The following is a 25,374-nucleotide window of genomic DNA, read 5'->3' on the forward strand; positions in this document are numbered from 1 at the left end:
CTGGCCTGTCTTCTGAAACATGGTATAGTTTTACAGACCCTGTTCTTGGACATGTGGAGACTTTGAGTGGAGTAAGCATTCTTTGTAAATATAAGATAGAGTTGAAACAATTGAGTTTATTAATTGTACCTTGGTATATGTGAGGTCACCCTGATTATAGACTAGACCAGTAATGCCTTACTCATCCTCATTTTTAGCTTTTCATATGTAAGGTTTGGGGGGAAAAGGGGGAGTAAAAATAGATTTTGCTGCCTTCGCACACAGTTCTACCTTTTAATCCATTTTCCTTTGGGGGGGCTTTCATGATATGGCACTGTTTGTAATGGTGCTGGATGTTGCTTCTCCAGGTTCTTAAGCTGTCCCTCTCTCTTCTTCCAAGAAGCCTGCAGTGGAGGAGGTGGCATAGCCATGAGCATGCCAGTCCTGTGTGAGAAGCATATGACTTTATCTGGAGAAGCAAGGAGGTCTGGAAATAAATGTCCTCGTTTCCCCCCTCTAGAACTTTAGGACCCAACACTATGTTGTGTGCTGATTTCTGAACAGTAGGAGAGGTAGGTGCATAATGTAGAAGCAAAACCAGCGTATCTTATTGTCCTAGAATACCCCTAACTGAACCTTTCAAAAGTGTTTCTAGGAATCATTGAGTAACATCTATGTTTCTTCAAGAACTAATTGCATTTTAAAAATTATTATAAATATGTAATTTCTAGGTAATATTGGGAAAATATTGTTAACATCATTACTTATGAGCTTCTGAGATCCAGTGTACGTTTCTTTAATTTAATTTGGATTTTCCTGACTTGGATCATTAAAGTCCCTGAGAGAGATTTACATCAAAATTAATTATATCAATGATTGAATTGCTTAAGTAACTCAGAGAACTCAGTTTTGAATAGTTTGTAAGATGCTGTTTAGATAGTATGATTATGTTTCATAAAACGAGATATTATAAACCCTGTATATTCTCATCCAAGATGACTTTCAGAAGTAATGACCTCTGTCAAGGACCATGGAAATTACTATTGTACATATACTTTATAATTTTTTTTATTTACTTGCAGAATATTGGAAGTCATAAAAAAAGGAATAATAATAGGTACTGTAATAAAAACTTAGAAACAAAGAGGCTTCAGTGAAAATGTTGATTTTTGTGAAAAGAAAAAAATTAAACTTTATGGAACAAATCACGATATTTTGCCTCACTATGAAAAAACTGTTCAGAGAAGCTAATTCAAATTTGACACTTGAATTTTATTTTTTTGCTTCCCACCTCACCCCTGCCAACACTTTTGGTTACTGTTAGAGCACGTTCCTTGTACATTTTTCACTTAAAATTATTATATATTGGGGTTTGGGATTCTTATTTGATTCCTATCCTTCTCCCCTCCTTTTTGTGACAATGTAGATTTATTAAAATATGAATTGTAATATGTATGATGAAGTACCTGGTTTGAAAGGCATGATGCAATTACAAAACCAGAACTTCTGGCTTTTACAGAAAGACTCCTAATCGTGTCATAGAAAGTGAACAGATAAACCTTATTTGCAAAGTACTTTTAAAAAGTTTTAAAATATTATTTTTTTTTCCAGAAAGGAATATAAAATATAATATAATTTTACATAACGAAAACCAGAATCACTTAGAAAACACAACATAACAGTGTTGTGCTCCTGCTGTTTTATTTTTACTTTAAACAGTTCAGGGCTAAAAAACTTTTTATCACTTTGCAGATTAGGAAAACATCCTTTACTTGATGATCTTACCATTTTGTGACTGCAAAACTTATTTTATCACAGAAGGAGGTGCCTCCCTTCCCCTTAACATGCCTAAAAGTGCAAAGAAACATCAAAGTTCAGAGCAGCTCTTTATTGCTTTTGTCAGTTTACATTGTGCACTGAGGTTTTCCAGAGTCTTCCAGGAGGAGTGAGATGAACCCATTGCAAGCCACGTGTGTTCTGGAAGCAGCAAGAGCTCTGAAGGAAACCTGTGTGATTGGTCTGCATTGTGAGAGAGTGAGGTTGAATATTAATTCTCTTGTACTGTTACAGAACAAGAACTGACTATAATAAAATGTGAATATTGTGAACTTTTAGGGTGATCCTTCAAATGACAGTTGCACCTGGCTGATGATACTCACCATCAGAAGCCATTATCCAGGATCCTTCCAGAGTTTCTATAGCTCAGGAAAAGAAGCAATGCAAAAAATTACTTTATTGGTATAAGTAAATAGTCTTTAAATTTTAAAATACAGTGAAGTCTTTTTAACTAAATAGAGTTCTTATTACTGAGGATATCACATATGCTGGATATCCAGTGTTTGGAACATATTTTGAGGTTTGTATGGATGAACTTGATACAAATTGTTGTAGAAAAAATAGAGAAAACCCTTTTAGGTTTATAATTTGGAAGTTTTGGCTTGAAATGCACAGCTTGAAAAGAACAGATCTGATCAGGTCTGAGCAAGTGGCATAAATAGCACTATATCCAAGAGTTTGGATTTAGATAATAGTAAAAATATTTGTATAAAATATTTGTATTATAAATGTATATTTAATTTTGGCTTAGAGTGTAAACACAAAGATCATGCACATGGCTTAGGATGTCCTTGAGCTGCAAGTCACTAGAGAATGGAGATAGGAAATATTTTTGCCCTGTTGTTTTGGCATCTGCTGTTGAAGCTTTTAAGAGGCAGAATACTGGGATGGTCGGATCCAGGATGTCTGTGTGTTTGGTAGGTGTCTGTCTGTGTTTTGCAGGGGTAATGTGTGTGTACTTTATTTTTTTTTTTTTTAAGTAAATAACTGATTTGAGAAACATTTGAGAATTGCTTTTCCACATGGACCTATCTTTAATATACATAGAAGCCCCATATCTGTGGTCTTATCTGCTCAAGTGTAAAAATGGCCTGCTGCTGAATGCTATTACATAGTTAATTTGTTTTAATGCCATTTTTATGTGCATGCTATCTAGGGATGTGATTTCATGATCAGTATTGATCCCTCTGGATGACTCTAGGAAGTAAGGATGCTCAGAGGAACCCATAGGAGACAACTGTCACTTTGGCAGCTGGTGGCTGCAATGTGAGGGGTGGGGGCTGCCTGGCACCAGTCCTTGGGAGCCACTTACACTGAGATTGGCCCCATACCATACTGGATGTTCTCTACCTCTAAACTTGTCCTAAGTACAATTTTCAGTGCAATTCTTCTCCCATTGGTGTTCTGGGAGAGGTGAGATCTCACTGATCCTCACTTTCCAGTTTTTACCACCACCTGAGTGTGTAGGAAAAATATCTCTCTTTTCTTCACTGGTCCTCCATCATTCCGTGTCTTTTTTAATTATTACGCAGAGTAGATCGTGCTGTCTGATTATAGGTGACCCTAATTAAAATAGGCAATCTTTGTGTATGGAACATTTCAGCCATGGTGTTTTGTTGTTGGCATTTTTTTTAAGTGCAGCAGGAAAGAGATTTGAAAGGTGACTGTTTTTATTTAGTGCTTCTGGGTTTATCTGTTATATCACAAATCTTACTTGCTGTGAATTTACTGTGCACTGAAATGACATTACCTGGTTGATTTAGTGTGTGTAATTTAAGATATTAAAGTAATATTATAAATTTTTTGTAATAAAAATAATTGCTCACTCATTTATCAGTATTTTGATTAATAAAAATTCATATCCTGCATCTCCTTAATGGAATAATTATGATATTTCAACACAGCAAAAGGAAACCCAAGTCAAACCTATTTCAACAAGCAAAAGAAGATAACGTAATTTTCCCACAAAAGCCTATAAAAGTAGGGGCAATATTTTTTCTTCCCGTTTCCATTTCTAGCTTGTCTTCTGAACATAAGGCTAATAACTTCTTGCCATGTTCAGAATATTTCATTTGAGTTCTGACAGTAATAACCATGTTTTATTTGGCTGTCAGGGGCCCTATAAGATGGACAGATAATGTGTTCATTTTCTGTCCAGTGGGAAGGAAATACATTGACTGTCTAAAATAATATGAAAAGAATGAGAGCCAGTTAAGTTGATTTTAGGGAAAATAAAAGCAATATATATATTTTCAGTGGTACATTGCAAGTTGTTGGTTAGATGGACACTGGTAGTTCCTTGGAGATTCTAAAAAAAAAAAGTCAAAACAAACACAGCCATGTTTCTTTGTGAACACAGACACCCACTTGTTCTGGAGATGCCATCACTTGAGATGCCTCCCCACATCCTGTCCTTTGAGAGGTTTGAACCTTTTTCCATCTGTGTTATAGGAGATTTAAACTAACGAAAAGTCTGCAGGGAAGTATTGCCTTTAACAGAAAAATACACTTTCTGACACTTCTGGTGTAGAAAACTGACTCAAGCAGTAATGTTTGAAGGGGTGTGGCTACATCTCCATCATGGGCACAGCATTGTAGCAATAAGGCAGATGTGACCTTCCCAGTGCTCACTGGGTGGTGGCACATGGGGAGTGCAGTCTGTGTTTGCTTACTCTAATCTGAATTTTGTTTGGTTGTTGTTCAGTTGCAGAAAGTCAGAATGTGTCCCCGAGTTCTTGGCCGGTGGCAATGGTATGAGGAAAAGAATTGCTGCCCATATATATTGCTTTGCTGCTTTGTCACTCCCAGTGCCTGAATCTGTTCTTCACCTTGGTCACCCAATTAATCTGATACTGTAGACTGTAAGTCTTTAACGGAAAATAGCCTGTGCATGGGATTTTGGAGTGCTTGAAAAGATTCATATTTCACAAGAACACAGTAGATGGATCATTAATAATGGACAGACAGATCTGGAATCCTAAATCTAAAGAGACACCTGCTTTTACAGTCCCTTATGTCTCCCAAAGCTGCTGTGGTGGCAGCTCTGCCCTAGTTAAGTTAAGAAATTCTTTCCTGGTTGATTGTCAGAGCGTAACGGGAATACTGAGTGGGGTTATTCACTGAGGAAGGCAGAGTTATACTTGGTTGCATTACTAGGTTGTGTCTATACTGACCTGCAAAATAAAATTGGGCCGTGTTCCTTGTAAATGCCTATGAGGGGCAGTTTCAGCCAAGAGTTGCATGGGGCTCAGAGGCTAAAAATCAAATCATTCATTTATTATCTGCTTAGGGACAATTTCAGGGAAACTGGGACAGGCTTTTGTCTAGACTCCATGTCATTCCTGAGGGTTAGTACCGCTGTGGGTCACATCAGGACCCGCAGGCAGTCAGTGCTTACAGTTACATATGTCATGTAGATGGTTTTGGGGATTATGAGTACCTTTAACAGGAATTTTTACTAACTTGCTTTCAGTGTTTTAATTAAAATCATGCTGTAGCTTTCCACAAAGTCCTGTGTGACACTAATAAACACTTGACTGATTGCCTGTCTGACTGATTCAGCTGGACACTTGTCAAAATAATCTAAGATCTCTTCATGTATACAAGAGGAAAGACGTCCGACCATCCAAATTTTTGTCTCTAGCTGATTCAGTTTTCACTTGAGCACAGTCAACTCTTGTTAGTTTGCTGAGTCAAAGATGCGAAAATGACCTATCATGTCATTTTGATGCAGTTTGAATTACTGCTTCAAAATAAAGATTGAATCATAGAATGCATAGTGTTATGAGCACTTCATAACCTTTAGTTTCTTGCTTTTAAGCCTTGGTCTGGAAAGAAACCGATGGACACTGTATTAATGGCCACGTCAGTCTCAAAATGTACATTTTTTTAGCCTTTAAGTCAATTGATCCTTGATTTAAGCCACGTGGTAAAGATGTTGCACAGCATGTAATGCTGCTACAGTTGTTCCTCTTTGAACATATGTTCTATAGATTTATGTCCCTTATATGTTGTGCATGATATTTGATGGCAGTTCTCTTATTTGTTAACATCTAATAATTTAATAATTGGAAGTACAGCTCATTAATTATACAATGTTCTTTTTTTTTTTTTTTAATTCGCTCCTCTATTTCTGAAATATCTCTGCAGCTCAGTAACACAGATGGGTATTTGTGTTGCCTAATTTTAGGCATCAGATTTATGCTAAACTGGTATTCTCATGTCTATACCACTGGGTGGTGGGGTGGAAGACAGCTACACCCTCCAGAGAGCCATTCAGCATTGGGCATGCTGAGTTCCTGCCGGTATGCAGAGACTGGCTTCCAGAACAAGAATCTAAGATTGATGTCTGAAATTATACAACACTTCTCCAGGAGAAAGTACTACTGAAGTAAATTTTTTTTAATGGTTTAATCTGCAGGTCAGTTTGCAAAGTTAAGTCTGCTGCATGACAGGATCTAAACAGAACAAGCTGTGTGTGTAGAAGATTGTTTGGTGTACAGGTTGTAGGAAGTGTGTCTGGCTGCTGAATAGGTGCCAAGCAATGTAGTACTTGGTGCTCCTTGCTGGCTTGCTGTTCTGCTAGCAGCCATGCAAAATCCCAGACTCTGGGGTATCAGAAAAACATATTACAGAATATATACTCTAGTACTTTGTGTTTAGCTGACACCGATAACTGGGTTCTGACAGGGGTGACTGGTATGTCTCAGTGAAGCAGTATAGCCTGAATATAGTCACAACTCATATCTTTAAAGCATCTTTTAGTGTGTAACCACCAGTATTGGTGTCTATTGCAGGCAAATTACTTAACACAGAACATAAAATTTTATGCATAGTCTACATTTTCTTATTTGATGAATTAGACCTTGACAAAGGTATGAGCAGGAGCTTATGAAGAGCTCCATTTCCAACAGTAGCCTTTAGTCATATGTAGAGCAGGTAGCCCTCCTCTCTTTCTCCTCCTGTGGTGCCTCTGCAGATGCTGATATCAGCTGTCTCTCCTTCCATTGGTTTTGAAATGAGCTTGTTCTTCTGGAATCAGCAAACCAGTTGCTGCACAGTGGAATTGTATGAGTCTCCTGCCCTTCCCTGGGCAGGCAGGAGGCTCCTGTCTGGCTAAGAAGCCCAAGCCAAAAGCTGTGACCAGTTTGTGTGTGTATTCTCTCTGACTAAAAGTTACCTGGTGGCTCTGTGCTGTCCACTGGTTCCATGTTGCACAGCCCTTCTCCAGGAAAGTTGCCACATGCTCAGCTTCAGTGGTTATGGTGGAGGGAGTTGCAGTTCTGGATTTTTAACCAACTAATTCCCAGGTTTTGAGGAGCAGAGCAGGCAGATGGTACAGACAGTTGATCTGAAATTTTTTATCTCAAACTTGGTTATTGGTCTTAAATTATTTTATTACCAAAGGGGGTGGAAAATGAGAGATGATCCAAGCTTCCCAATGAGTCATTTAGGGATTGGAGGAAGAAGGAAGCAGAAGCATCCCTTCAGATTTCACCACCAACTGCCTTTTGCCAGCACTGAAAGTTGTGCTGTTTCCTTTCCTCTTTGTGCTCTGCAGGGAAATCTTGTAGGAGGAATTTAGGAAAGTGTAGTCTCTATCAGCTCAGTTTGATCTGTTTCTGCCTGTCAAACTTGCATGTAAGATATACTGAACTTTTTATGAACCAACTAAAAAAAAACAAAACCCTTTACTAGTTTGATGTTAAAAAGTAAAAAAAATTGGGTTGAATGTGTGTTTCTGATGAGAATTAATCACAGCTTGAGTGGCTTAGTTGATTTTTTTTTTCCATCTCAGCTTTTTGAATTGAAAAGTATATGGGAATTTAATACTGAACTGTTTTACTTCTGTATTTCTTTGATTTTTTTTTTTTTAAAAAAAATTCAGTGTTCTGGGCAAGTCTGGTTAAACTACCTATTTTTTTAATGAATTTTAGTAGTCCTGTAGGCACTGGGGTTTTTTTGTTTGTTTGTTTTGTTTTGCTTTGTTTTGTTTTGCTTTGTTTTATTTTGCTTTGTTTTGTTTTGCTTTGTTTTGTTTTGCTTTGTTTTGTGTGTGGGTTTTTTTATTTGTTATATTATTATTCCACATTGCTTCATTTCTAGCATCAAAGTGAACATGGTGGAAAGGCAAGCGTGCTCTTAAATATCTGTAATTATTTTCATCTCTCAGTATAATTTTATCTTAGAGGATTTAGAAAATATTCTAAAATAGTGTTGGAATTGTATTTGAACATGAAAGCTCAAATTCAGGGCTTTCTCATAGGAAATGTTTGCTGGAAGGTGAATGGAAAAGTACTTTGGATCAGCAAAGTGTCCAATATACTTCCAATGCAATATTTAGAGTAGCCTGAACTGTTTAGTGCTTTTGCTCACAAGTCTCAGAAGTTTTTGTGCTTTCTTTTGGAGGGGCTTGGTGAGTGATCCAAGCTGTGGGGGAGCAAACTCCTCATAAAAACCATGCACACCCTTTGGGGCTGGGCATGTGCCATGGTTGCAGGACCTGTTTTGGGAAGCATGTTGCATCAAGGTGCATTGTTCCAGGACATGGCATTTTATTCTTGCTTGAAAGTGCAAGGCAAAACATTGAGTTGAGTTCTTAAAAACACTTGTCCTCTTGGAGAAGTGCTTTGGCTGTGCAGAGATTCACACCAGGGCCACAATTTCTTCTCCAAGTTACAAGGAGGTTCATGTGCTGGTCCCTGACTGTAGGTATTGGGATACTCAAGAAAGTCCCTTTACTCAGCCTTGAGTTTTAGGGATGGGAATGGAGTGAAACCAGCATTGTAAATAGCTCCAAGTGGAGCTAAAGTTTACTTGTGGGAGGGATTATTGAAAAACTGAAGTGATGGTGCTCAGTTGTTTTCTCAGATGTTTTTTCACATACCAAAACCTTGATTGAATCCTCCTGGGCATTTTCAGTATACAGTTTGCTAAATTAGAACTGAAGGAATATGGCTAGTAACAGACCCAAAATAAACTCATATACTCAACTTTCTTCATGCAAGACAACAGATGAAGAATGAACAGAAACATATATTAAGATTGCAGCTTCCTGTCAGTGATGGGGGAGTGAGGGGGAGTAGCCACAGTAGCGCTAATGAGGACAGAATTAAGTGGCCTCAAAAGAAGCGACTGTCATGCCTACCCCTCAGCACAAGCTACTCCCCAGACCTGAGCTATAAATTAATGACTGCTAAATCCCACCACGAGGGGGGAGGCCTGGTTTTTATTGCAGACTCTGAGATACATCACTGTTACCTACTCTGTGCTGGTCACATGTGTGAGCATGAGTCATGCACTTTAATTCCAGTTCTGCATCCACTGTACGTTCCTTCTGAGCAGGTCTGGAAACCTCTGCTCCTGCATCCCACTCTGTGAGTCTTCCCTTTGCCTTGCCATCACTGCCTGTGCTGCTGCATCCTGCTCCCACCCTGGAGCCCTTTGTTACCTTTTAATGCTGCCAGCATACATGGTTCCAGAGAGAAAAGTTCATTACCTGTCCGTTGACTGGTGCATGGAACCACAGTATAGCTGTGTTTTATATGAATGCTTGCACTCTTCTTCCCCTAGGTAAATGCACATGTGCTTATTTTCCACTCATTTCTGAGCAGTGTTTGAGGAGGCAGGCATCTGGGATCATAAAATATCTGTATTGAACAATGCTAAGCTATCAGTGCCAAATTAGAAATGACATGTGTGTTCAATCTTTTTTAATCATGTTTCAGTTCAGTGCACCTTTCCTTTCCCGTCTAGTTTGTTGTTTGGGTTTTTTTCCTTCTTTTTTCCTCCTGTCTCTCCATAATGTCTGAATGTGAAGGGATGGTGGAGAGGTTTGCCTTTGTGACAAAGTTATTTGTCTGATCTGGTGGCCAAAACCATCCTCAAAAGCACTTAGCACCACCCTTCCCAACCTTTCCCATCTCAGAAGTATCTCTACCAGAACATCCAAGGTAGGGCACTCAGTAGGAATAAGAAGTGAGTCCATCTTTGAAGTGCAGCGAAATAGTGCCCCAGTTGGTCATAATTTTTTCTCGAGTTCTAGTAGCTTATGTAGCTTTCATGCTCTTAATATTAGACATATGTTTTTTGAAAAATATTGGCACTTTAAGCTTTTTTTCCCTTCTCTAAATGTGATTTTTTTTGTTATTGAAATTAGTTTTGAAAGACAGCTGTGCTTGGCAGCGTTTGCGGGTGGACTGGGCTGGGGGATATGCAGCCCCTCTGCTCTCTGCTTTTCGCTTTCTTTTTGCTCACTCCCAGGCTGAAAGAGTGTTTGCTCTGGCATGTAGTGGGAACTGCATTTTTTTCCTGTGTGATTTCTAAGGGAATTTAAAATTACAGTTTGGACTGATATTTTGCACACTAGCTAGGGTAAATGCCTCTGCATGTCCTGGTAGCAGCACAGCGGTGTGACAGATTTACATTTGTTTGCATTTTTAGGAAGTTATTCAAGTCCACCTCTGAGGACTAATCTCCTTTTCTTCTGCATTAATTATTTTGGAATTAAGTATAACATGGAACTATTACATATTTGAAACTCGAGGATTTGTCACTTGGAGTTTTAAGGGACTTAGCACAGCTCAAATACTCTTGGTAAACTAACATAATTTGAAATTTTAATTTCAGCTTAAGGACAAAATGCTTTATCAGTGATCTGTAAATTGTGTTAGCTACAGCTCAAAATACAAAAAAACTTCCTTTTCAGCCATTTGCCACTTCTCATAAGGAATTTCATAATATGGTAAGGAGGTGCATTGCTTAGTCCTCTGTTCACATCGTACAGTATCAGGTCAGTGCTTTCTAATATGTGTGCCTAAAGTTAGGTCTAATGAAAGGGGATTTTGGTAGCCTGTAGTGGTTTCTGAGGAAGATGTTGCAGCCATTCTGTGTGTCTGAAACTTGGGTCACTTCTAAGGACCCTGCCTGATCTTTATGTCAATCACGTCAACAGTGACTGGCATTGTGGAAAATAAAAAAAACATGTAAGAAAATGACAGGTCATGTCCTCAAATTATTTTAATATTTTGAGGTTGTATATAGTCACATGCACACATAGAGCAGGATATCTAAGTTAGTTAGCTAGTTAGTTTTCCAAAGATATATGTTCTTTTACTAGTGCATGCAGTGCCCCAGTATATACAGATGAATCTCAGATTATTGGAGCTCTCAGTGATGAACAGAAGAGGAAGAAAAAGGAGAAAAAGTACCTATTTTTAGCTCTCTACCTCTCTACCCTCCTCACTCACTGGAGCATAGCTGGGGGAGTCACCAGCAGTGAGTCACCAGTGGGAGTCACCCCACTGCCCGCTTACGCTGCCTAGGGGAGGAAGAGGATGGTCCATGAGCTGCAGATTTGTACTCTGGTGGTGCTGGAGCATCATGACAAGGAGGCTTCCCTTCTCTTCCCCTACTTCTGGCAGCTGATTATTCTGCTATTTTTCTTGCTCATCTGCTCCATCAGGCGTGCACGGCCTGCACGTTGCCTCTCACACTCTGTCACTGTATGCTTTGCATTTTTGTGCTATATCCCACTTTGCTCTGTGTTCTCCCCAAGACGTTTGAGGTTCCCATCTCAGGAATTCCTGCCAAGTTCTGATCTCAGCATCTGCTCCTGACGTTATCCAGATGCTTTAATTCTGGGGCCTTTAAAAACATGACTTTTCTCATTCTGTGTTTCTGTGAAACCCAAGTAACCTGAAGAACAGATACAATTATGAAACTGTTAATCTAATTATTAAACAATAGCATCATCATTCTGAAAAGGACACTTTTGACCACAAGTTTTTTTTGCAGTTGTTGGTATGTGCTGAATGTAAATTAATTCATTCTGCCAGGGATAAGGTTACTTTTGTGTAGCTGTGGCTAGATGGAGCTGTCAGAATGTGTAACGTGGTTTGATTTATGTGCAAAGGCTACACACATTAGACTTTCCTGGTATGTGCTGCTCATTTTACCTACCTGTGGGGTTCAATGTTGATACCCTTTTACTGTTTTAGCATGGATGATATAATGTTTGGTAATTACTTCGGAAAGTAGAGAAATCATTTGGGATACAACAATTAGGCACAGAGGCTGAAATAAGGTTTGCTTTCTGTGAGGGGCAATATTATCTTAAAGCAAGGACATTTGAAAAAGTAATGAATGCATAACTGTTTCTGATTAAATGCGCATTTTTTTGTTTTAGTCTGGGCAGAGTTCTTTTAATAAGTGAACGGTCTCCAGTGAGGCAGGTAATTTAAAAGTGGTCTTACACATGAGAAAAGGTGACCCCTAATGAAAAACATAAAAACTATTCTCTTTAGAAGCTATGCTGTCTCTCATTTTCAGTCTTTGCCTTTTAATATTAATTGCTAGGATGTTTTAATTAAAAGCAGATCTGGGAGGTATTATCTGCTTCCTCTGTTTAGTCCTTTTAAATGTTAATCACTTTTGACAGCATAATTTACCCAGCTACCTGTCTTAACCTTATGCAATGTATCTGCTTTGTGTGGTACCAAAATACAGAATGCACCCCAAAAAGGTTTTCCAAAAATTCATACAATTGCAAAGATTAAATCTTGCAGATGAAATACAAAGAAAGAAGAATTAAATGAAGATTTAATGAGACAGTCAGAAAAGCTATTTCAAAATGGCTGGAGCTTCCCAAGAAATGATTCTTTCTGTAGAGGTAACCAGACTGAATTCACTTCCGTTTCTACTGAAAGACATTTAGAAAGAAATGGAAGGTAGGAAGTAAGATTAGAGGTAGCCTTGGAGACTGTGGAGATTTCCCATCAAGCAGAATTTTGAGGTGCATGTAGAAGAACACTTAAAAGGAGAGAAAAGAGAAAAAGATCTTAATCTTCCCCTTAAAAATAGCAACCCTTAACTTATAATAGTAAAATTTAAAGGAAGCTAAAAATTAATCAGAAGAATTTATTTGCCTGTAGGTTTAAAATAAATAATCTTTTGCTACACAAGTCAAACAGCTTGTTTTGTGTGATGTTTCACACAAACGAAGTGGAGAACTTTGATAATCAGATTCCACACACACTTTAACCTTGTGCAAAATTTAATGAAAAACAGAGTTACTACTGAATATACTGTTTTGCCAGCTCAACAAAAGATGTTAAGTTGTGCATATTTTTGCATAATAAAGATAAGTGTTGACAGTGTAATGATCCATTTGGCACAGATAAAATCATGAATGATTTTAATAACCTTACAGCAATATTTGAATTCGCTATGAAATATAATAAAGACACTTCAACCAGGGACAGGCTTGCTGCCCTGTTATGGACTGTCAGCTACTTATAGCCTTAGTTTTTCTAGGAGAAAAAAGAGGAGAAATAGGTTAGATCAGCCTGGGGAAGAATTAGGGGGTCTACAGGATGGAAGAGATGTGTTTTGAGGCTTTCAGTGCAGTCCTCTTCCACAAGTTGAAGCTGATGGGTTTTGGCAATGCTTGTATCTCCTTTCCTAGGCTGGATGACGTTTATATTATGTGTTGAAAAATGCATTTATAGATATGGGATGAATCAAGCTAAAATGTAAGAATGATAGTCTATTCCCAAGTTTGGTAGCTTAAAATGATTATACATACAACTGTAATTTCTCCTTTGAATATTTCCTTTGTTTTAAAATGTTTTCTGGATTCATCCAGGTGATGTAGGTGCACTGGTCCCAGTTTCCACAGAGATTTAGGGAATTAATGTCCAAAGTTAGTTCTGAATATAAGTCTGGAGTCTTTGAAGCTTTCGTACTAAATGATTTAGGAGTATAATTCTGTCAAAAGTCCCTATTTATATGTTCCCGTGTCTTTGAATGTGATGCTCTAGCTCTGCATCCCTATGTAAAGAGATGGTGAAGGCTTCTGCAACAAGTAGTAAAGAACCACAGACTCATGCAAACTATTCTTAGAGTAATATGAGAGATCTGCTTTGCTAGTCATACCTGCATTTTGCAGAAACAAATGCACTTGACTTCCAGTGAATATGTTTTTAAGATGGATGTGATATTAACCTGCTAGTTTCTTTCTGTGGTCCTCCCTCCTTACTCTTAATTTCTTCCTGCTTTTTTTTTCTTGTTTGTGTTTGTTTTCATAAGGACTTAGGGGGCAGATTTGAGAAGTCACCAGGCAGCTTTCAAAAGCAAAGTTTCAAAAAGTATCTTGGCATCTGATTTCTAGTGATTTTCTGGGGAGAAAATACATGAGGTGCCTTTCTGCAACCTTATCTGTCAAATTATTATTGCAATGGTGGCTCCAGATTGTTTTGAAAATGGTTTTGGCAGTGAGAGCCCAGTTTTTTAGTGAAAGTTCCTGGGACTCTCTTAGTAGTCAGTTTTTAAACTGGGTGTTTTGTGAGAAATAAACAGAGGAGCTGTCTCCTCCTAGTAGGTTGCAGTGTGAGGTAGATGGATATCCATCTGGATGCAGATGTACCAGGCTTCATACAGCTATCACTATAATCTTCTTGGTTGTAGAAAACCTAAAGGTGTTCAGGAAGATCATCTCCTTTTCTAAACTGTTAAATTATCTAGTGGGTGTGCTTTGTTCAAGACCAGAGCTCCTTATCTGGCATAGGTTCACATAATAATTCTGATGAGTCAAGTCCCCTGTGACTGGGGGTGGCCACAGGATGGGACAACCTCCATGGATCTCCTGGTATGTATCATTTGCCATCAGCCTTGCACTGTTAGACTGCTACCTTTTATTCTTAATTTTCTAAGCTCAGTCCTAGTGTATTTAAGGTGCACTGTTTTCACTATTATTACATGTTAAAATAATACAAAATGTTATTCATGAGGGAACAAGCAGTCATTTGCATTTAAGATTTTTTTTAGAACCTTATTTAAAGATGGAGAGACATAAATTATTTTCTTGTGCTGATTATTTTTATACGCAAAATGAAGAATATTGTTATTGTTGTCTTAACTGACAGAGGTAATTGATTCTCTCTGATTTTTTTTTAAATTTAGATAATGAAGTTAGTTAAAAAAAAGGCCCTATCTCATTGTTTTTAAGACCCTGAAAAGTTTATGGGGGGAGGGAGAAGTGTTATACGAAAGGCAAACACAGAGTTTTACCTTTTGAACAGACCTTGACATTGATTTAAAATAAGCCTAATTTAATAGGTATTGTATTGCACACTGAAGATAATTTAGGCTAGTGTCAAGGACAAGTGTTATCTATTCCTTTGTTGTAGTGAGGTATTGAAATAATGAGTGGAACAGAAGGGAATCAGAAAATGTTTGAAGTTTTTCATCTGTGTCTCTAGATGGGTATTTTTAATCACATTCTCCTGGCTTTTGCATGCAAATTACAATGAACAGCACACACTATATAAAATGAAGAGCTGTATTTTACAAAATCTATTTTCTTGAAGTTTAATAAGCTTGCAAAGATTGGCCTGTGCTTTAACTAACTAGTTACATTTTTGTACCTCAGCTAAAATTAAAACCTTAGAATTTAAATGTTGCTGTTTTAATCCTATAGCAGAGGAATGGAAAGCCTGGTCTTTTTGGAGGTTTCTGAAACCAATTCTTTCTTAGTACTCAAGGGCTGCAGCTCCCAATGACAGATGAGACAACTGTTAAGATTTAATACGTTTTTATTTCAGCAATATATCTTGCTGTGTGACACCAGCCCCTCTAATAACCCAGTGTCTGGATTAGTTACTGCATAGCGTCACTGCTTAACTGCTGACCTCTGTGGCAGAAATAAAATACTGAACTCCTGTATGGTCTGTGCTTTTGACTTGGAAATCTGCAGACCTGCAGTCATCCCATACCCACAGGCTCAGCTGCATGAAGAACAGTCAGGGGATCCTTTGAGCCTTGTCCTGTTAGAAAAGGAAGCAGACTTTTATAGTGCACTCTAAAAGTGTTAAATTGCTTCCAAAGTAATATTAACATCATTGTCCTCTGTGTGGTTCTCATATACTCATTTGTGCTGAGGAATCAAAAATAGAGGAGAGGAAATTGGCTTATTCACACGCTCAGATTGTCCCAGCTACTTTCCAAGCACAGCACTCTCTGTTCTGACACCACGTTTTCTTCACGCACCTCTTTAATGCCAGGATAGATATAATTTTTTACTATTTCTTTTCAAAATGAACCAAGGAGATACCATGGTAAATCATATATTGTGAAAATTTTACAGAGTATGAGCTTAGCCTTGAACAAGAGGATTTAGGAACATAATAGGGCAGCATATGCAGAAGAGCATTATATATGCTTTCAAAGGAGGAGTTGGTGAAGAAACAACCCATTACAAAAAATCCCATGATAAAACCGCTATGATTGAAAAGCTTTCTACTTTAGGACAGAAATATTTTCCCCAGCTGTTCTCACAACCCAAACAAGCATGGAATTAAGCATTTAGGTACCTATTGTATGGAGAGATTGTAGCAACTATGGGAAGCAAATTTCTCTCTAAGTGTAATATCTTTGTTTTTGCTGAAAAGCATAAAAGAGAAACAAGATTGTTTAAAAAAAAATTAGGGTGATGTTCTCATCTTGCACTCTTATTTTAACTGCAGTTCTGTGTTTAGTTGCAGGCTCTGAAATCTCTTAACCCATAATCTTAAACAAACCAGTTTGGCAGTGAGATGTGTCTGCAGCATTTCTGCTTTTCAGATTTTGCATGGCTGATTCCATCCTCCGAGAGATCAGGGTGCAGCAATGGCACTGCCCACTCTTTTCACCAGAGTTTAGCTTAACAGCTGTGGGTGCCAGTGCTGATTAATGCATTCACTGAGAAGGCTGGGATCCGTAGCTAATTCCAACTGCTTATGGAGTGTTCCTTTGCATGGTTACAGTTAACAGCAGAAATGCAGCATTGAGAAGCACAAGTTAACACAACAAACTGCAGCTTCTGCCTGTTCCTGGCCCAGGTGAATATACCCTACTGAACAGAAATTCACCTACTGGCATTGATGTCCTTCTGCCCCTCTCTGTCAGTACCATGAAACATGAGAGTGCTGCTCCATTTCTGGGTTGTCTGTCCGTAGGAGCCGACAAATGGAGATGGCCATGGAATTTAGCTGGTCATGAAGGCCAAGATCCAGCTCTGGTGTTGGACTTGCTGTGTCCATGCATTAGGTTTAGCCAGGTGAGCATGTCAGAAGGATTTCTCAGAATAATCTGTTTGTGTGTGCTCTATAGGTACTTGTGTCTGTCCGTCTGCACACATGGGCTGGTGGTTCAACTCCCACTCGGTGCATTATATACAGCAGTGGTGTGTCTGGTGTGTTCAAGGTGTGAGGTCATGAAAAAACAAATCCAGCTGACTTGTCAGGCAGCTCAGTTGCAGCTACTGCTAAGAGTTCTTGTAATACTTTTAACACTGTTCAGCTATTGTCTTATTTCTTGGTCTAAGCCTCAGCTTGACTTACACCATGGAGGTCACGTCGAGAGCAATTCTGACAGAATATACACAAATTACTTTCCAGGGTGCCAGAGTCATGCTTGCTTTTAGTGTTTCTCAGCAATAGTGTGGAGAAGGGACAAAAATTCATTTAAAAAATGTAATATTAAGCTAACATTTTAAATATTTTAACATTTTAAATATAATTTAAATATTTTTAATAGTATGGTAACTTACAGGATACCACCTAAAACTGCATTTAATTCCTACTGGGAGAAGATTAGATTGCAATTTAACATTGATTCTAGAATTTTTCAGATCAAAGTGCTGTGGGAAATGAATAATCAAAAGCAATGTTTTAATAAAAAGCTTGCATATTTACTTCAGAATATTTTCTTAGATTTAAAGAATCATGAAAGCATAAGTTTTTAAAACTACCTGTAAAATTAAAGTATCCTTTGAATCAATAGATGAGTTCTGATCTTGCAAATGTGATTTAACTTGGTATGTTATGTTGAGCTTTGAAAGTGAGGTGCACTTACTTAGTCAGCAGATTTGAGAATTGCTTTCATCGAGACCTATGATGTATTTTCCAGCAGTGGTTATTTTATACTGTGGGGTTTTGAGGGGGTGGATTATGTTCAGCAAAAGCAAATACGGAGTCCTGCATGTGGGTTGGAATAACTTCACTCAGCAGTATTAGCTGGGAGGCCACTTCCTGGGTAGGAGCAGACCTCGTGGAGAACCCCATGAACGTGAGTCAGCAGTGTGCCCTTGGAATAAAGATGACCAGCTCCATCCTGGGCTATATGAACAAGTCTGTAGCAGCAGGTTCAGAGAGGTGATTAGGCTGGACATGACCCGGCAGTGTGTGCTTGCAGCCCTGAAAGTGAAGTGTATGCTGGGCTGCACCAAAAGCAGCGTGGCCAGCAGGGCAAGAGAGGGGATTGAGATCCCACCTGGAGTGCTGCATCCAGCTCTGGGGTCCCCAGCACAGGAAGGACATTGACCTGTTAGAGCGAGTCCAGAGGAGGCCACAAAGATGATTGCAGGGATGGGGCACCTCTCCCATGAGGAAAGGCTGAGAGAATTGGTTCAGCCTGGAAAAGAGGTGGCTTTGGGGTGACTTAATTGTGGCTTTCCAGTACCTAAGGGATCCTACGAGCAAGCTGGAGAGGGACTATTTACAAGAGCATATAGTGACAAGACAAGGGATAATGGGTTCAAACTGAAGGAGATTAGGTTTAGATTAGATATTAGGAAAAAATTCTTTACTGTGAGGACAGTGAGGCACTGGAACAGATTGCGCAGAGAAGTTGTGGATGCCCCATCCCTGGAGGTGTTCAAGACCAGGTTGGATGGGGCTCTAAGCTGCCTAGTCTAGTGAGAGGTGTTCCTTTCCATGGCAGGGGAGTTGGAACTAAATGATCTTTAAGGTCCCTTCCAACCTAAATCATTCTATGATTCTATGATTATTTCTTTCTACTTCTGGAGTATTTTGGCCTCCTCAAGACAACCAAGACATTACTGTGATAGCCCAGCCAGAGGCCATCATGGTGAGTTAGCGGGCTGGAAACCAGCACAGGGAAAGGGGGGACCTTAGGGTGCTGTATGGCCAAACTGCTCCCTAAGGCACGACATTCTTGATATAACTGTTCTCTATCAGGGATGGCAAAGATGGAACTGGACTTTTCTCAGAGATGCACAGGAGTAGTGCGAGGGACAACGGACACAAGTTGCAACAAGGGTAGTTTCAACTTGATATAGGGAAAAAAATTTCTTAAAACCAAGCGGGGCCAAACACTGGGAGAGTGCCTAGAGAGGTTGCAGGTCCATACTTGGGGTTATTCAACTGGATGTGGCTCTGAACAATGTCCTCTCACTGACCCTGCTTTGAACAAGGGCTTAGACTAGTTGATCTCCAGAGGTCCCTTCCAATTCAGATTCTTCTATGATTCTATGTGAGCTTACACTTCTGTGTAATCCACTGAAAATCTAATACAAAGTGTTAACTCTAATACAGACTGTAGAATGTGAAACTTAAAATGTTCTTCTTATTTTTCCAAAAGCAATAATGCAGTAAAGTTATTACAGAAAGTTCTTTGTTTGACTTCCTTCTACCTATATGATTTTGAAAAGTTTTATGAAAAGCTAGTTCTAGTTTCATGACCGAAGTGATTAATTAGGACAGGTAGTGATTTTCTTGAAATTATAGAGGTTTGTTGTTTCTATTACAACTTGTCTTAAACTGAAACTGTGCTTGCCCTTTTTCTCCTTATAAAATGTTAGGTGATATCTAGATCTGTTGAGGGGACACTCAGGTTGCACATACAGCACAGAATGACTCTTAGATGCTGCTATTTTTGTTAATGGATTTTTTAAAATGTCTGTGGGTATTTGTGAAAATAACTATTTTTTTTCTGTATTTTCTCTTACCAGTTCATTGAAACAGTAGTTATATTTAAATGGGTTTTTAATGAGCCATGTAGAAAAGTGAAGCTCAAGGAATAATAAGAATTTGAGTCTGCCATGGGGCTATTAAAGTCAGTTCAGTCATCAGAAAGCCTATGAATTGATTTTGTATTTAGTTTCTTTCATATCTAAATAATAATTGGCTACTCCCTTGCTAGTTATTTTCCTGAATTTATGTTTTTTTCCTTTTACACTCATCTGTTCATTCACAAGCAACTTGTATTTTGGGATGTTTTGGAGTCTGAGGTGCCATTAGCTGAGATTTGATTTACTGCTGGGCCTTATTAAACAAGTACTCTTTAGTTCTGCATTGTAACACGGACTGAGTAATACACAGACTGCTTTGGGTATAAGTGATTTTTGCCAATCTCAAAGAGGGAGGTTGCAGAGGATGTGTGTAGTCAGTTGTGTGGTTGCCTTGCTAGTTTACTGTACAGGCTTGCCTAAGACTGGAATCCTTTTTTTTACTGAGGAAAGGATACCAGTGATGTTTGTGTTTAAGTTTTCTTCTGTGCCCTTGGCTTGTTGCATATGCCTGAAAGTGGGAGTGATTGAGATCTCCCATATCAGCAGACCAGGTGGCTGTCAGAAAGTGAGTGCAGATAGAAACCTACACATTGGGACTGCAGGACAGGGCTGGACTTAACCCTCTGGCATCAGGGTTTAAAGGAAATGCTTGAAGTAGCTACTTTAGGTGAAGATATTTTGAGAAGGCTAATTTAGATTTAGAATCCCATTTGGACCACCAGCACCTCTATATTCAAGGACCATAAGTCTCCTGTGAAAAGGCTAATTCAGTTATTAAGCATAAACTGAGAACCAGAATCCTTGCCAGCGTGGGTGCCTCACCAGAGGTGTGTAGTTGAGCTGCTCCATCTCTTGGAACTGCCCCAGAAGGGCTATGCTCTCTGTTCTTCTAGAACCAGAAAAATGACAACTTGTGTCAAAGGCAATTTTGTCCACAGATGTCCATCCTGCAGGAGAAGTTGTGCAACATAAATGCCACAAGACCATAGCAGCTGTGAAAGGGAAGACCACATCTGGAAGTTGTACAGACCAGGAGGGAAATGCATGGTTCAACCAGGGGACTCCAGACACTTCTGGTTGCTTGACAGATCAACTACTGAACAATTGGCCACTGAAAGCAGAAAAAAATTGGGAATGTCCTTGTATGAAGTTATCTGATAAGTGTCCTTCTGGTGAGAATAAACCAGATATTTAAAATGGCTCCTAACCATCAAAAAAGATAAGTGATTTCACTTTCACTCAGTGTTAAAAAGAGTGGATAAGAAGTGCAGAGCCTCTGTGAAACTCAGAGGATGTGAAAACCAGAGGACCACTTGCTGTCTTTCTAGCAGAATGGAACTGTAATCCTAACTGATGTTAGAATAAGTCTGTAATCATTACTGGTTCCTACACACGAGCCAGTATCAGATTCATCAATAAATTTCACAAAAGAATTAGCAGAATTTGGACAAATACTTAGGAATATGCAAAATTTAAGTGATCTTTTTGGCAATCTTACTTATCACAGTGGTGGAAAAATACAGCAAAATTTCTAGGTTTATGCATTTCTGTGAAGTGGAGGATTTCTGGTTTTGTGGTTTTGTGCTGGGGAGAGAGGACTTGATCGGGTCATTTGATAGTGATGAATTGTTTTAGATGATCTTAGTGCTTAATGTAAACAGCCGTTGCTGGTGCAAATAGTTTTTTAATCCAGTAAATTAACATTCAAGTACTTAATCTAGTATATTAATTAAGACTGCATATGTGTTTACTAATTTTTAATTACTTTAGAATAGGCGGAAATTGTAATAATTAATGTTGGAATGCAGACTGCTGCTGCTGTGTCAATATTAAAATAAATCAATCTTCTTGCTTTCTATTTATTTAAGTAAATATAACCTGGTTAGTATGATATGTTGAGTCCCAGACAGAGGAATAGAGAATCTCATCCTGGTATCTCTTTCTGAAAAAGAACTAAAGGTTGGAGAGCAATTAATTCAGTGCAACAGGGTGTTATAAAGAGCTGAATGCAGTGATAGGCTGGAATGCCTTCCTCCTATCCCAGAGCCAAACACACCTCAGTAAAACCTTGTTTTGATATCTCAGGTTGTAGAATAATTTCTTAGTAAGCCATTTGCTTGATGAACCTAATTTATTTAGCAAAAAGAATTAAATTTTGTTGCTCTTCCTTCTTTTTCTGTTTGCTATGGAAAGTCTTTATCAGCCAAAAGAGAAGAGCATCAAGTTATCAGGTTTTTAAACCATGCTCCTATAATTTGTTTGTCTTCAGTGTATAAGTGTAGCAATAAGAAAACCCCCGTGAGTCTTGAAAAAAACTAAAGATCACAGGTATGCTTTTTACAGTTGAGATAATTGTTGAGTTTTACTGCAGTTCTTTGTATTTCTAAAAAAAGAAAAACTGTTGGTCGAACAGTGAATGTTGTTGCTTTTTAAAATAAGCATATCTTTTGTTGATAATTCATACAAGATTACTTGTATTTCTTGCTCTGGAGTTCGAAAAGTATTTTAGTTTATGCATGTTAACCATTCAAAAACTTACTATTAATTCCTTAATACTCTTAATTGCTGAAATTGAATGAACCTTTCTATAAGTTGTGACCTTAACAGAGCCCTTGTCTTTATGTCTGAATGTGTTAATGAATATTTGAAACTTATTTTTTCTTGAAAAAGTAATATATGCATGCACTGGGGACTAAATTCTTATATTAATCAAAGTGATACTTCCTGTGCTAGCTTACCTTGATGAATGATGTGGATCTGTATTAAAACCTCCTTTCCATTGCTTTTGCCATATTGTAATAAGAAATGTAAGCATACCAGTCTAAATTAAGTGTATAATTTATTAAATTTGTGAAGACAAAGTAATTTTATTTTCTATTTCCAGATTTTTGCTTCAGTGATTGAAAAATGTAAATAGTCCTGTTAACTTAGGTAATTAAAACTGCTGTAACCTATTAAGCCATATATGCACATTCTTTGATGCATTCAAGTTCAGGTCCCATGGAATGGGGAGTGGATAAAACTTAAAATAACTACTGTTATTATTTATTACAGTTGATATGATATTTGGTCTTTGGCTGTGGGGTTGTCTTTAAAAACAAGAAAGAGTTAAACCAATCAAAAACCCAAATGGCTCCAATATTCACTGTTTTTTGGTGGAAATCTTTTAAAGAGCTAATACTGTTCTAATATTGAACATCTAAGCTATTTTCTTTATTCATGCCTTATTATGGTTTGTTCAGTCCTTCTGCATACAATTGGATGGTGTGATGAGTTTCTCCATTCTTTGCCAAATTAAAAACATCTTGGTGGTTAAACAGGAGTCACCGAGAGGCCTTTTGTTTCCTTGGCATAGAGCAGTGTTTATCACTGCACCAGATTCCTGCACTAGAGGGTTCTTCATAGCTCCAGTGACCTACTCCTGTGGTTCCTTCCAAGTTGCCGTAAGGTGTCTCTTCGGATGTTTTTTGTTTTGTTTCTTGTTCCTACAAAGATGGTAGTTGAGGTGTGATTCCTGGGCCTCCAAAGGTGAAGAAGTGTATAATTCCCCTCCTCAAAGAATCTCCCTTGATTAAAATAAAGGTGTTGGAGAAATCAGAGACAAATGCTTGGTATCATAATACAGTGTAAGATTTTTCGGCTGACCTTGTCTCCTGTGAGCTCATCATCTGCAGAGTGTCATACCAAGCTCTGAAAATCAAGATTCAACAGTGTTGATTTGCATTAAGTCTTCCAGTCCCAAAGACTTTCTAGCTTATTATGAGTAATGAGCGTACCATTGTAGTGCTGTTTTACAACGAACTTCCTAACCTGTGTTCCTAATGCTAATTAGATTTGGAGAAGACTAACATGGTTTATGTTTCTTCACATGTTATATGAAAAAATGTTACAACTTGGTATGCTTTTTAAGGGAACTGAAGCCCTTTGAAGGTTTGATGCTGTCAAAACAGTGAATACCTGCAAAAAAACATAAGATCAAAAGCTAAGCTTGAAATAAGAGACATTCATTTTTAGATGTTCTGAAGCTATAGGTTGTAGACTGTCTGGAATAGGCAAAAAGCTGGAGGCAACTTACAGTAAGACATAACACATATAGAGATTTCTATGGAAATACCTTTTTACATATATATAATATCTATAGAATATTTGCAGCTGCGTGCATTGAACAATATTTTCCAATCAGCCTCAAAGGAACGAAATGTAATTTAGGGATTTATCTTGATACATGACATGCAAAGGAGAAAGAGATTTGATGTTTCATGCCTAAGATTCTTAAATGCTTTGTTTGTCTTTTGCTGTAATACTTTACAGATCTTCACTTGTGGATTAATTTATTTTCAGTTGCTGGAGATTGGTAATTAGCTTGCTGTAAAACAATAAGAGAGTTATGAGTAAATTTGAGAAGCATATTTTTGCAAGCATAGATATTTCACAATGTGTTAGAAAATTAATTTTCCAATACTCTTGAGCTACTGACATTTTGGTGTTGTCAAGTCTCTTTTGTCTGTAGATTTCTCAAGGATAAAATAATGACTTTTATGTTAAAAACATGTTCCAGCTGTCTGCAGATGCAGCCTGGTTTTCCTGCTGTTCCCTACTTTTCAACTAGCACTGGAGAGAGCATGGACTTTTTATCCTGTACCAATTTCCCCTTTCTGTTTTATGCTTGCCAGAGCCTAAATATGCATTAGATATGGAATTACCAGCAGAAGTTACTCTCTGTAGTTTCAAAATGACTCATTAAAATGAGTTAATGTCTGAAAGTACTTTCAAAAGCTGAATTGCCAAATGGTTTCCACTGGGACTTACAGTTGTGGGTTTAAATTTTTTTACTGATGTTTATGTAAGCTAGCTTTGAGTAAAGGGAATAATATTAAAATCTTTGGGATAAAGATGATGTTGAAATCACTTAAAAAAAAAGAGAGAGAGAAAATGACCTCTGATTCCTTTATGTTACACAAGGTTTTAGCTGTTGTTCTAACAGAATAAACAATTTGTAGGGGCTAGCAGAGGTTTAAGTTGATTTGCTCCATTTACCCTACCAATTGGACAAAAGAATATAATGCTTTCTTGGAAATGTCTTTCAAATATTATATTATAGATTAATTTGCAGGCTACAGAATGCTGTCATCCATAAAACTTTTTTCTCCATCTTGAAAATTAAGTTCTACAGTGAAATGTGTATGAGAGCTGGCATTATCTCGTTCAGTAGGTCACCAAAGATAAATTGGGATAAGTTATTTGTTTCAAATAAAAGCATTCATTTGCAGTGGGAAAAACATCTCAGATTTACCAAAAATCATCATGACATTCTGCCTATTTTTCTTGCAGTGGTGAACACAGATTTAGTAAACCTTTATTAAATTAGTGACTTGGCTAAGTTTCAAATTGGACTTGAGATTTCAAACTTGTCTTGGAGAAGCTGATTGCAAACAAACACAGAGTATCTCTGTAAATTTAACAGAAGAAATTTTGCAAGAGAACCCTACAACTTAAATCATATTAATAGGTAATAGATCAATAGGTGGAAAATTAATAGATTATAACTGGTAGTGATTATAACACTCCCTTGGCTTTGTATTTTGTGTGTAGCTTTCAATTTTTATTAATATAATTTCTTCTTGTATGTTTTTATTCTATAAAACTGTGGTTTTGCTCATAATTTGACTCCGTAGTTATGATGCACATAGAGGTATCAAAACACAGATGAA

General features: G+C 37.9%; 1 protein-coding gene across 13 annotated transcripts in view; it reads left to right on the plus strand.

Annotated features, from left to right (window-relative positions):
* PARD3 (par-3 family cell polarity regulator) overlaps positions 1-25,374 on the plus strand; it is a 450,340-nt gene that overhangs the window by 124,926 nt on the left and 300,040 nt on the right. The window lies entirely within an intron of this gene.

This window comes from Lepidothrix coronata, unplaced genomic scaffold, assembly GCF_001604755.1.
Source record: "Lepidothrix coronata isolate B3197 unplaced genomic scaffold, Lepidothrix_coronata-1.0 Scaffold80, whole genome shotgun sequence".
NCBI lineage: Eukaryota > Metazoa > Chordata > Aves > Passeriformes > Pipridae > Lepidothrix > Lepidothrix coronata.